We start from the raw sequence: 12,190 nt of genomic DNA, 5'->3' as shown, positions 1-12,190 counted from the left end.
CACGGGTGGCGTGTGCAGAGCAAATAGTCACACGCGTGCTCCCATAGGTTTCAATGGGTGCGTAAAAAGTACAAAGTTACTGCAAAGAGGATCTTCCGGATGGACTAGGAACTCAAGATTTGGAACACAGGCACTAGAGATGTAATACTACACTTGGGCACAGGTGTGCCAGCTTTACCTCACCCACAGGAAGCGGGTGCATAGGCCTCGAAGTGCGTCGGGTTTCTTCTATCTGTTCCGTGGAGCTTGAAGACAAAGATGCTGCAGGCGGTCGGTCCGGGAGAGATGCAGTGGATCCATGAGTGGATCGGAGATGTTGAAGACCTGTAAGCAGAGGGGACAGTGTTCACAGTCACTAGCCAGTGACCAGCGTGGCACCAGGTGGGTACCAGGCAATGTCGGGTGCAAACAGGAAGAAAGGTGTAGCTTGTCTCTACAGCCACGTGGTCCCTGGAGGTCGACGATGTCCAGGAGTCGGGTCACGAGCTGTCCAACGCAGGCTCTCGCGGTCGGCGGTGTCGGCGACTTGATCGAAGCAAACAAGCCTTGGCAAAAGCAATTGTTGTAGGAGATGAAATAAGCTGATGGTTCTGACCAGCAAGGTCAGAAGGACTGCTCCTTTGGAGGGGAGCAAGGGCCAGTCTGGAGCAACCAGACCAGCGGTGTATTTTGTAAAGTTCGTCGCCAAGATGGCTACTAGCCAGCGGGCCAGAAACCGGTTAGGCGCGTCGAGTGGCAAAATGCAGAAGGGCCCCACGCAGATCGTGGAGATGCTGGAAGGCTCACCTTTGGTGCAGATGCTGCTCGAGGGTTGGGCTTCTCAGATCCCAAAGCACAACTTGGAGGGAGCCTCGGTTGTTGCACTTGTCAGCTTGTCGTGGTTGTTTCAAGATGGCTGGCTCCACGTGTCTCGGTGCCTCCACGGGTCTCCTCTTTTCAGGGACTCTGGATCGGGCGGTGAGAGGTCTGGAGGTCCAGGTCTTGTCAGTCTCTGGGCTCGGGCTCCGGCGGGAGGCGGCGGCAAAGCAGACATTGATTCGCTGGATGGTGCTTGCGTTAGCAAGGTGGTCACTCCCTGACCACAGGGGAGATTTCCTTCAGTCTTCTGTGCAGCAGAATGTCGAAGTTCCCGTCTTCTTCTTAGTTTCAAGTTGATTCCAGGATGTCTGAAGACTTAGGACACAGCTCCTACCTTTAAGCGGATTCTAGGGGCCGGGCTACCTGCTAGGTCCCTCCCTATGGGTGGGACCAGGAAGGGGGGTGGTTACACCCCCAATCCTTTGTCCAGCTCGCCCCAGGCCCGGGACTGGTGTGCCCCAGGACCGGTTTGAAGTGGCATATGCACCGAGGCTCCTTGTGAGCCACAGGCATGTCTGGTTTCTTTCAAGCCCTACCTGACCACTACACAACATCCTGTCTGGGGTGGTGCATGCACCTCCCCTGGCAGGAAACCCTTTGTCCACACCTCCCAAGCTGGAAGGACTCCCAGCAGCAGGAGGGCAGACTTGTGTCTGTGGTGGCAGCATCCATTTTGTGGAGCTGAGGCTATGTCTGATTTTACCCGGGTTTCAGGTACTGTACATGTCGTGTCCCTCTAGAAGGGTGGAATGCTAACCCCGTCACCAGAATTGGCGAGGGGTTAGTATTCCAATTCGTATGACACCTTACTCGACATGTTTTGATAAAGCCAAACCAAAGATAGCATTTAACCGCGAGGTTCATAATGCACTTAAGAGTATATGGTATGACGATATCTGGAAACAGTAGAAGGAAGTTGTTCCGACCACTGCAGACAGGCTCAGCTCATGCCAGAGCACCATCTCACATGGAACCAAGCACTCTGCCTTCAGGATTGTTAAGGCCTGCCATAGGAGTTGTTATGTTATGTTAGTTGCATTTTAATGCGCACAGCTGCTCCAGCGAAGGAGCGTCCTGGCGCAGGGAAAGGTAGACACAACACAACACTAGGTCCGGTAACAGAAGCAAACAAATAAAAGCTAGGAACAATTAAAACAGGAAGGTTTTCAGGGCCCTACGGAAAGACATTAGGTCATTCGAAAGGCGGATTTCCAAGGGGAGCGCATTCCAGAGGGTTGCGGCTTTCACGCGGAAGGAGCGACCCCCCATCCGACTAAGTCTGAAACGGGGGACGACCACCAAGGACTGTCCAAGGGATCGTAGTGAGCGGGTAGGAACATAGGGAGAGATCAGTGTATTGAGTATTCCGGGTGCCAACTCTCTCAGAATTTTAAAAACCAGGCAGAGAGCCTTGAATTGGATACGCTTGCATATTGGGAGCCAGTGCAAGGACCGCAGGGTGTTAGAGGTAGGGCAGGTTCGAGGCAGACCAACCACCGCCCTAGCCGCCGCATTCTGGACTCGTTGTAAACGAAGAATCTCGGCTTGGTTCGCTCCTAATAGGAGAGAACTGGCGTAATCCAACCGCGAGATGATCATTGCTTGAATGACCAGCTGTCTTGTAGGAGCATCGAAGAATCGCAGCAGGGGTCTTAGCCCGCGTAGTACTCCAAAACAGCAGGCCGCCACTCTCTTTGTATGAGTCACAAAGCTTAGCGTGTGGTCAAGCCATACTCCGAGATTTCTGAGTTCCAGGACAGGGGCCGGCGCTGATCCCAGCTCTGGAGGCCACCATTCGTCCCCCCAGTGGTCCGCTTCCCTTCCAACGATCATCACCTCTGTTTTTGACGCGTTCAGCTGGAGACAGTTGTTATTCATCCAGCTGGCCACCTCTCTCAGTCCACTTCGGAACCTGAGGGCATCCTGCTTGGCATCCCCGCTGATCGTAACCGCCAACTGAGTGTCGTCAGCATAGGAGACCATGGTAAGGCCCCATTGCCTGACGACCTCAGCCAGCGGCTGCACGTACAGATTAAAAAGCGTGGGACTCAGCGAGGAGCCCTGAGGGACCCCCAGGTCCAAAGGATGGTACTTGGACTGAAAAGGAGGGGTGGCAACGCAGAAGGAGCGATCACTAAGGAAGGAGCGGAACCACTGCAGAGCTGAACCACAAATGCCAATGTCCTGCAGGCGGTGTAGCAAGATGCGATGGGAGACAGTGTCAAAGGCAGCGCTCAGGTCTAGTAAAATAAGCGCTGCCGTTTGACCTGCATCGAGCACACTTCGCAAATGCTCAACCATAGCCAGAAGGGCCGTCTCAGTGCTGTGGCCAGCACGAAACCCATTCTGCGTGGGATCCAGGACATTCACAAGGGTCATATGCTCCGTGAGGGTCCGATTTACATGGGCCTCCATAACCTTGGCCGGCCAAGGGAGCAAAGATATAGGGCGGTAGTTTTCAGGTCTCGATGGATCCAAAGATGGTTTTTTTAGGATCGGGGAAACCACCGCTTGCTTCCATTTGGCAGGGACCAGGCCAGAGGTTAGGGAGAGGTTAATCAGGGAGCACACTGCTGTGCGTCCCTGAAAAACAACGTCCCTGAAAAGAGCAGATCTTACCGGGTCCGCAGGCGATCCAGACTTGACTTGCAGGGCCCACTTAGCGAACTCCTCATTGGAGATGGTAGGAAGGGAGTGCAGCGATGGACAGCTGCTAGAGCCGCTCCAGGGAATCACAGGAGACAGTGTGCTTGGAAACGCCAGATAGATTTTCCTGACTTTATCCAAAAAGAAGGTGGCTAAGGCTTCACAGTGGGCGGTGGAACTGTCCAACTGTGGGGGAACTCTCTTTGCCATTAAGTCTTTTATGGTTTTAAAGATGGTTTTAGTCGGGTTAAGGCTATTTCGAAATTCGGCTGCGTAAAACGCCGCCCGGGCCCTGCATATAGCTCGATGGTAAAGCTTAACTAAGGCCAGGTAGATGGATTTCTTGTTGGCATCGTACGACTTACGCCACACCCTTTCCGCCCGTCTGCAGGAGGACTTCATTGCACGCAGCGCGCTGTCATACCAGGGGCTAGCCTGCCGGGGACTGGACTTGCTGGAGATGATAGGTACCAGGACGTCCAGCGCCCTGGTAATCCAGTTACAGAACCGGTCATAGCCCGAGGTGGCATTCAGCAGGGGACCTAATGGCTCAGCACCCATAATGCGGTGAAGGTCCTCTAACCTAAGTTTGTTCCAGTGGCGCCGGGGTATCCGCAAAGGAGGCGGTATAGTGGGATTGGCAGGGAGGGGAAGCCAAGCAGCCACCAGATAGTGGTCAGACCATATCACAGGATCAACCGCCACAATCCGAACATCAGAGAGAGTGGTAAAAAACGGATCAAGGGTGTGGCCGGCCACGTGTGTAGGCTGAGAAATAAGCTGGGTCAACTGCAAAGCCTCTAAATCGGCCAAAAAAACCACTGATGGCCAGAGACTCTAACCTATCAAAGTGGAGATTTAGGTCGCCCAAGATAGAAAAGTTTGCACAGCCGCTAGCCAATAGGCTCACAGCCTCCGGAAAGGCACCTCTAAAAGCTACATCGCTGCCTGGAGGGCGATAGACAACCATCCCTGACAGCGAGAACTGAGGGCTGATGGAAACCTTAAACAGCGCACTCTCACATCCAACGATCTGCAAGACCGTCCAGGTACATGTAAAGGCGGATCTGATAAATAAGGTGATCCCTCCACCTCTAGAATGGCGGTTAGATCTGAAGCATGAATAGCCCGGAGGACAGGCAAGGTTGACTATGGCGTCATCAGTATCTTGTAGCCAGGTTTCAGTTACTGCCAACAGATCTGGTGTCTTATCCAAAATGAGATCAGCCACAGACAGATGGTGTTTCACTAGAGATCTGGTGTTCAGATTTAAAAATCGTAGACCAGATCCCAAGCTACCAGGCAACGGAGAGAGACCAGGAGGAGCTCGTGGGGCGGGAGAAGTGGCGAGCTCGCGAATACCTACAGGCTGGTCCAATGACCATCTGTTGCAAGCACACTGAAACGGGCCACACAGCGGATGGTGGGGTGTGGCAGAGCAGCGTGGGAGAGTATCTCTGATGGCAAGAAGCGAGGCACCGGAATACATAATCATCCTGACAGGGCGACAGCTACGGGCACACAAATATACACAAAGTACAGATGAAAGATAAAGTCCCCGGCGTACCGCGCGAACTTAGCGTGACTTATAGGTTACCAGGTGTCCCATTTAAGGTTAGGTATAGGTATACTACACCTAAGTAAGAGGTGATTACACCAACTTACCCCAGCTGAGTGATCAGCCAGTTGTGTCAAATTGTTAGGCCAAGCCTGGGGTGGCATAATACATGCTTCAGCCCCTGGCAGGCCTTGGGTACACCAATGCCCTGGGTACCTAGTGTACACTGGTACAGGGGCTGACAGGGTGATCCACTTCCAATTGGTTATGCACCTAGGGTGCATAGTTTTAATTTAGTAGAGAGAACAGCAGGCTGGGGGTCTGATTGGCAGGCCCACAGCCTCAATATGTCAAAAACCAGTGAAGCAAAAAGCAAAAATTTGGGGTGACCATAGGATAGCAGACCCTACTCTCCTACACCGACTTCAGCTGGTACGGCACCGCTAGTCTAAATGAGCCATACCTCGGGAAAGCTAGTTCCCCTTCACCTTGTGTAATCTTGTGCCAATTCTCGATCCAAACTATAGTATGTAACCCCACATTCTTTGCCATGTAATGTGCTGGGGTGTCCTCGGGAGGGGCTTCTTCTCCCTCTCGAACAACCACATGCTTATCGCCTCTACACAATTCTCGCAAAACCCTAAGACACTTCATGATGAGCGAATTCGATCTCACGCTCTGTTTACTTCTTGTTCTTAAATCCTCTAATAACAGCGCGATTCACACCAACCGGCCTATCACAGCGCGACACTCTCTGACGTCACCTTCCTCCGCTCGCAGCAGTTCCCTTCTCCAAACACGTTTCACGCCTACTCTCGTCCCATTTTTACACTGAAATAACCGATTAAGTTACTTCTCTGGCTGTCCGTCCACAGCCTCTGACTGTTCGTCCACAGTCTCTCGACCATGTTGACCTCGATTGGCGCCCGTCTGCCCCCGTCCGGCCAGACAACTCGCCACTGATAGGTTACTGACACTCCGATCCGCACACAACAACCCACGACCAGCGTTAAGTTGCCATACACACACACGTTCGCTCCCCCTATCTCGGTCCAGGTGATCGATGGTACCTCACGATCTCCTTTGAGTGGTCAACAAAATCTATCTCAGGTGTCTTCTACACCACAACTCCCGGGCTGCGCGCGCTCACAGCCTGATCTCACAATCACACAACATACACACCAACTCCGCAAGACATCACACAACAAATCAACACCGCAATCTACAACATCTCATTATGTTCATACTCACTCCTGGAACTGCTGCTTTCTGCCGCACTGCTACTCGCCGTCGATGCTCGTCTGCTGCCATCTGCTGCTCGCCATCTGATGATTCACCATCACTTATCGTCTCTGGGCCTCAAGGATCACTTATCCTTATCTAATCTAATCGTCCCTCGCTATCGGAAGTAACCATCCTCTGCTACCAACTGCTCTGGCCCATTTTAGTATCCCGCAATTATCTACTAGAACCCACTCTGGTCGGATGGAACTTTTTACTTGCCCAATAGCGTGGAGGGAATAAACACAATTATCAGAAAATGCTGTCCACCATTTATCATAATCAAGGACTCGAGACTTAATCTCTTGGCTCTCTGGCTTTTATTATCAGCATAAAGATTTGAAGATACAAAGTCCTCAATACGAGGCACAACAAGTACATAGGCACTAACACAAATGCTACTCTACGAAGAATCCGCATACGGCTAAAAATAACTAAAAGCACAATCTCTAAAAGCATGAGGTAGAAAACTACCAAGCCAATGTCGATATTAGGGACACTGGACCATACCATCTCTGTCCCTACTCTGTACTAGATGACATCCCTACTTAGCAATCCCTTGAGACCCTCAATCGAGTAAAAGGTGTCAGAGTGAAACTTCCTAAGAAGTCTTCACTTAGAGAGCTTGTTCTAAGTTGCCCCCTCTAGCTCTTCGCCTAGCCTGTCTCTGCTCTGGGCTGCTCTGATCTGCCTCCACCCTCGGGGCGCTTTCCTTACTACAGAACCCCAAATCTCAGAACACGCCCTTTGCACCTCCTCTTCTGCGGGGTCGTCTTTCAGTAATTTTCCACAGAGCGCTGTCCAGTTCCATCGTCCATCGCTTGGCCTTGAGTCCCAGCCGCCATCCGCACTAGGAGTTACGATTGGCACATTCCAATGCACTCCCATGTCTGGCTTTTACTACATAAGTCAATTCGTGAACAAAGAGCTTCTCTACTAACGAGCAACTGTAATTGCACCTGGGGTGAGATCATGCAAGGCAGACATACTTCACATCTTTTAACTTGCAATTTACTACAGCCTAAAACCTCTACTGGAATAAATCCTTTTTGGCCTATTGCCCTTGGCTAACATAAGAAAATACCAGGCCTTTCGCCTCAACGATATATGCGAATTATGGCCACTACTACGGTTACACAAGCAGGCCTAAATCACAGTATTGACATTTACGTCTTTCTTTCATGTGTGGTCAAACTAAACAGTCTACAGACACGAATTCTAAACTACACGTTTTAACATCACATTGTTCAAATGACTAAACTCTACATTTCTCTAATACATTCACAATATGCTTGTACATAGCTAACACTTCTATTAAAATCGATATAGATTATACAATTCTTTAATACATTGCACACAAAATACCTGAGTGTGGAAATTTAGCTTGCAAACTGAACATTATCTGCGCCATCTTGCCTCTCCCCAGCGCCACGCACAGCGAATGCACGGCCGCCATTTTAGGCACCCCACTCTCTCCCCGCTCATTCTCGATCACCAGCGCTTCCCCCTGGCGCTGCGAACATCCCCCCGCGCGCCGGCCACCCCCGCTCTCTCATACACGGGCCATAAACCCTCTCCTTCAGCGCGACCCTGCTACGGAACCACATCCGACCGACATCCCATACATGGTCATGCCGCACCTTTGATAACCCCCTTCCTCTGCGCCCCATTGTCCGAACTGGTCCCAGGCCATCACCTAGCCCTGCGGATGCAGTTTATTGCCCCTACTGTAAGGGAAACACCCCACATCAAAGGGATTACAGTGGATCAAAGCCCCTACCCCCTGAGACCCGGCCGGTCGCACACACCCCCGGGAATTGGCGGAATTCCCTGCTGCGCGATAGCCATCTCCCACTGCGGGTAGGGTGGGAACCTCTACTGTAACTATGTGTGGGATCGGATCTGAGCCGGGGCTTCAGGGGATGTTCTTTCATGCATCAAGAGAATCTCAAGAATGTACTATGTGTAATAAAGCAATAAACCGGTGTATAAGAGACCAGGTCTCAGAGATGCAGTTAGAGCACCTCGTGACGATACCTTGCTGTCTGATCTGATGTGTTCTGCTCCGACGGAATAAAACTTTGTTTCCTGCCTTCCAGTCTCCGGCGCCTGCCTCTTTCATTGGTAAATTATCGAGTGGTATGAGAGGCGATTACCGCCGGGCAAATACTTGAAAGGTTATCGACTGAAACTGCCGCTACCATTTAACAATTGGCGTCCCAAACGTGGGGCCCATCAGCGACACGTGGATCCAGTGGGAGAGGTCCCGACGACAGAGTGAACGACTGCAACGATCGGGAGAGCTCCTGCCCAATAGACCCTCGTCTGGCAGCCGATCATCCGAACTTCACTGGTTCCGAGCAGACCTCTCTCGAGTGATCTACGGTCCTGACTGGGAACCATCAGGAGTGCCGCGGCAAATACGGAGAGTAGAGGACGATCGGGCGCTGGAGGCGGAAGACGAGAAACTGTCCACGCGGTCCGGGTAAGGTCGTGACACACGACAAATTGCGAAATAATTGATTGATTGTCCGAAAATTTTTGAATACTAGTATTGCTCATTGATTGTGCTCATTGATTGTTCTCTTTGAGATATTCGCTGTCTACAAACGGGGAGGAGTAGAAATACTTTCTCTCTCTCCCTTTGCAGATAGTGAAGGGTAGGTAACGCAGACTTTTGTCCCCGTTGAAACCCGTCGTGCCTATCTTTATCTCCCCACTGATTGATTGTCCGAACATTGATTGTTTTGAAGAATAGTGCTCTTTGAGATATTCTCTGTTTGCAAATAACGTAGAATAGAAATATTCTGTCTAGTCTTTGCAAATAGTGAAGGGTAGGTAATGCTGACTTTTGTCCCCGTTGAAACCCGTCATGCCTATCTTTATTTCCCATTGATTGATTGATTGATTGATTGTCTGAACAGTAGTTGTTCGATATTGGTTCTTTGGAGGTATTCTCTGCTTACAAATAACGAAGAATAGAGATATTCTGTCTAGTCTTTGCAAGCAGTGAAAAGATAGGTAGTGCTGACTTTTGTCCCCGTTGAAACCCGTCATGCCTATCTTCTCCCCACTGATTGGTAGTTGGTTCTGCCCGGACCGCTTATTAGAGGTGAACCATCCGGCTCCACTGGAGGGCACCCCTAATAAGGACATGTTCACTAAATATGGACTAGTCGCCGTAGCTTATACCAAGCTATGGCATAAATATACAAAGAAGGACCCCGAGAGTCAGTGGCCACTGATGGGATCCTTCGACGACCATAAGATAGAAGTGCTAGAAATAGCTCTGCGTAGCAATAAGACAACGCCTACTATGCTTGACAGTATTGGCATGTGGCGCAAAGAAGCAACGCAACGGAAAAAGAGGGAAGAAGTAAAAGCAGAAAAGGAATTACGAAAGGCAGCTCACCTTGCCGCTAGAAAGTTAGAAGAAGAAATAAAGGAGAGAAGGGAAACTAAACTAAGACAGGAGCCCGAAACATCAGGCCAGTACGCTGTTAGGACCCCTTCTTTGCTCTACCCTGAGTTGTCCTCCAAGCAGCGAACGAATGACGAATTACTGTTAGGTCCCCCGATCATTTACATGCCCCCTCCATATGCACCCTCCCAGTCAGTAGTGCAACACCCACAACCCCCGAACACGAGCGAAAGCAGTACAGGGGCCTCGGTCCACACGGCCTCCGCGCCGGCCGAGCCTCCTGTGCTGAACACAACGTCGGCTATAACGTTAGACGACCCAGAGATGAGAAAGAAAGAGTCCACCAGAATGAATCGATTAACGAAGGATGAACGAGCAGGAATTGATAAGATAGTAGGGACATTGGTGGAGCGAAAGGAAAGTGAGGAGTATATAACAGACGTGTATAACTCGTATGCCGACAGCCGCAGACGACACTTTGTCGTACGGCTCTGTTATCACGCCCTGAATGCATATGAGGATAGATACCACGATAAAGGTCCCGAAGGCTTAGCGGCCCTATATAGGAAGGTAGACATCGGAGAAGAAAGAGAGGGCGACGTGACGAACCTCTTTACTCGTACACTCGAAGTCTACCGACACCTTAGAGAACATAGGCAGACCACCAAAGCAGAAACCCCCATAGCGACTAAGCCCCAGGAAGGAAGGACTGAGGCCATGATGCCCATCAAAGAAGCTGCCCCCTACTGGGTCCCCCCACGAGGTCAGGGAACGCATGACGACATCAACCACCAAGATGCGAAGGGGAGGGTTGTATATAACTGGGTCTACCAGCCGTGGGACCGGCAAGATATTTTGACCTTTAGAAAAACTCTACCCGACTTGAGAAAGAACCCGACTGCCTTCTACACTGAACTGGGTACAGCCTTAGGTTCTACGATTATGACTTTAGCAGATATCGACTTGTTCTTTGGGCTATGTCTGCCGGCTGATGTGTGGAAACAAATCCGGAAAGTTGACCACGCTGAGCCGTTCGGATATACCTGGGTACAACTCGATACCATAGATAAGCAGCGAGAACCAGGACAGAAACCCCCAAAAGCCATATTAGAGCTCCCAGACAAGATTGTACTAAAACTGAAGACTCTAATCCCAGAAAGAAAGGTAGACTGGTCGATAGTAACGGCTTGCCGCCAGAAACCCCAGGAGGATGTGTCTGAATACTTCTCCCGATTCAAGACTGTGTTTTCCGATTACAGTGGCCAAGACATGACCACCGCAACCGGACATCACCTCTTTGTCCAGAATTATGTGAAGGGTCTGTCACAAGAAATTTCCCAGAAACTACAGACCAGCGAGAGTAGTTGGGCAGCCTCCAAACCCGCAGCAATTCTCCAGATGGCCCAATACTACGAAAATCAGAAAAACGAGAACGATAGGGCATCAGAGAAGAAGAAAAAGGAACTGAAGGAGAGGGTAATGATAGCGCAGTTGCAAGGGGTGACCATAGGAAGGGAACCCCCGAAAGAGAATTACCACCCAACCGCCCCTAGAAAGCTACCCCCTAGAGACCATACACCTGCACCCTACAACGGACGGAGAGACTTAGATGGGAACCAATGTGCGTTCTGTAGAGGGTTCGGACACTGGAAATCCCAGTGCCCGGTCCTTCTGGAACTAAACAAAAATAGGGATCCCAGAGACACAGCATATGACCCCAGAAACAGAGGACAGGGACGAGGGCACACGAACGACGCAACCAACGTCAGGCCAGGCAAACCAAACACCTTTGACCGCCCCCGACAAAACCAGTGTCAGCAGTCCGACTATGAAAGCACCCATGACTTCGCATAGGACCGCCAGGGGCAAGGGAGGGATCCAGTCGAACTCCGTGTTGACCAGCAAGGCCCTTACGTCACTGCTAAGGTCTTGGGCACAAAATCTCCATTCCTGGTAGACACTGGGGCGACACGTAGTGCGTTATCCAAACGACTGATCCCTAGGGCACCCTTGTCTGGCTCACATGTAACCTCAATAGGCTTCGATGGAACGCCCTCCACTAACCCCTTATCAGCACCAATCTCCTTTGACTTAGAAGATAACACCACTGACACGACCTTTCTGCTCTCCTCCAACACCCCCGATGCTATTATGGGACTTGATTTGCTAAAACATTTTCGAGCTACCATCAGATGCTCCCCAGACGGAGTTCGAGTCATCCTACACGATAACCCAGATCTGTCCAGACCCTGTCACACACGGCGTATGCTCTCTATAACCGATGCTGACATGTCCCTACTCGACACATTACCTTCACATCTATGGGCTAAAACCGACTCAGATGTAGGGCGCATGGTGATTGACCCAGTACATATAACCGTCCGACCAGACGCAGTACTCCCAAAGCTTCCACAGTATCGGATATC

The 12,190-nt window shown here is 50.9% G+C and overlaps 1 pseudogene across 1 annotated transcript in view; it reads right to left on the bottom strand.

The window, feature by feature from the left end:
- Positions 1 to 12,190, bottom strand: part of LOC146870484 (CCAAT/enhancer-binding protein epsilon-like) — a 73,451-nt pseudogene that overhangs the window by 42,263 nt on the left and 18,998 nt on the right. Inside the window, exons 2-3 of the transcript XR_014978195.1 lie at positions 5,916 to 5,940; positions 1,269 to 1,288 (exon numbers count right to left, since the gene is read on the bottom strand). The product of XR_014978195.1 is annotated as a CCAAT/enhancer-binding protein epsilon-like (transcript). The remainder of the gene's footprint in view (positions 1 to 1,268; positions 1,289 to 5,915; positions 5,941 to 12,190) is intronic.

This window comes from Triturus cristatus, chromosome 1_1, assembly GCF_964204655.1.
Source record: "Triturus cristatus chromosome 1_1, aTriCri1.1, whole genome shotgun sequence".
NCBI lineage: Eukaryota > Metazoa > Chordata > Amphibia > Caudata > Salamandridae > Triturus > Triturus cristatus.
This window is presented reverse-complemented; position numbering and strand designations above follow the sequence as displayed.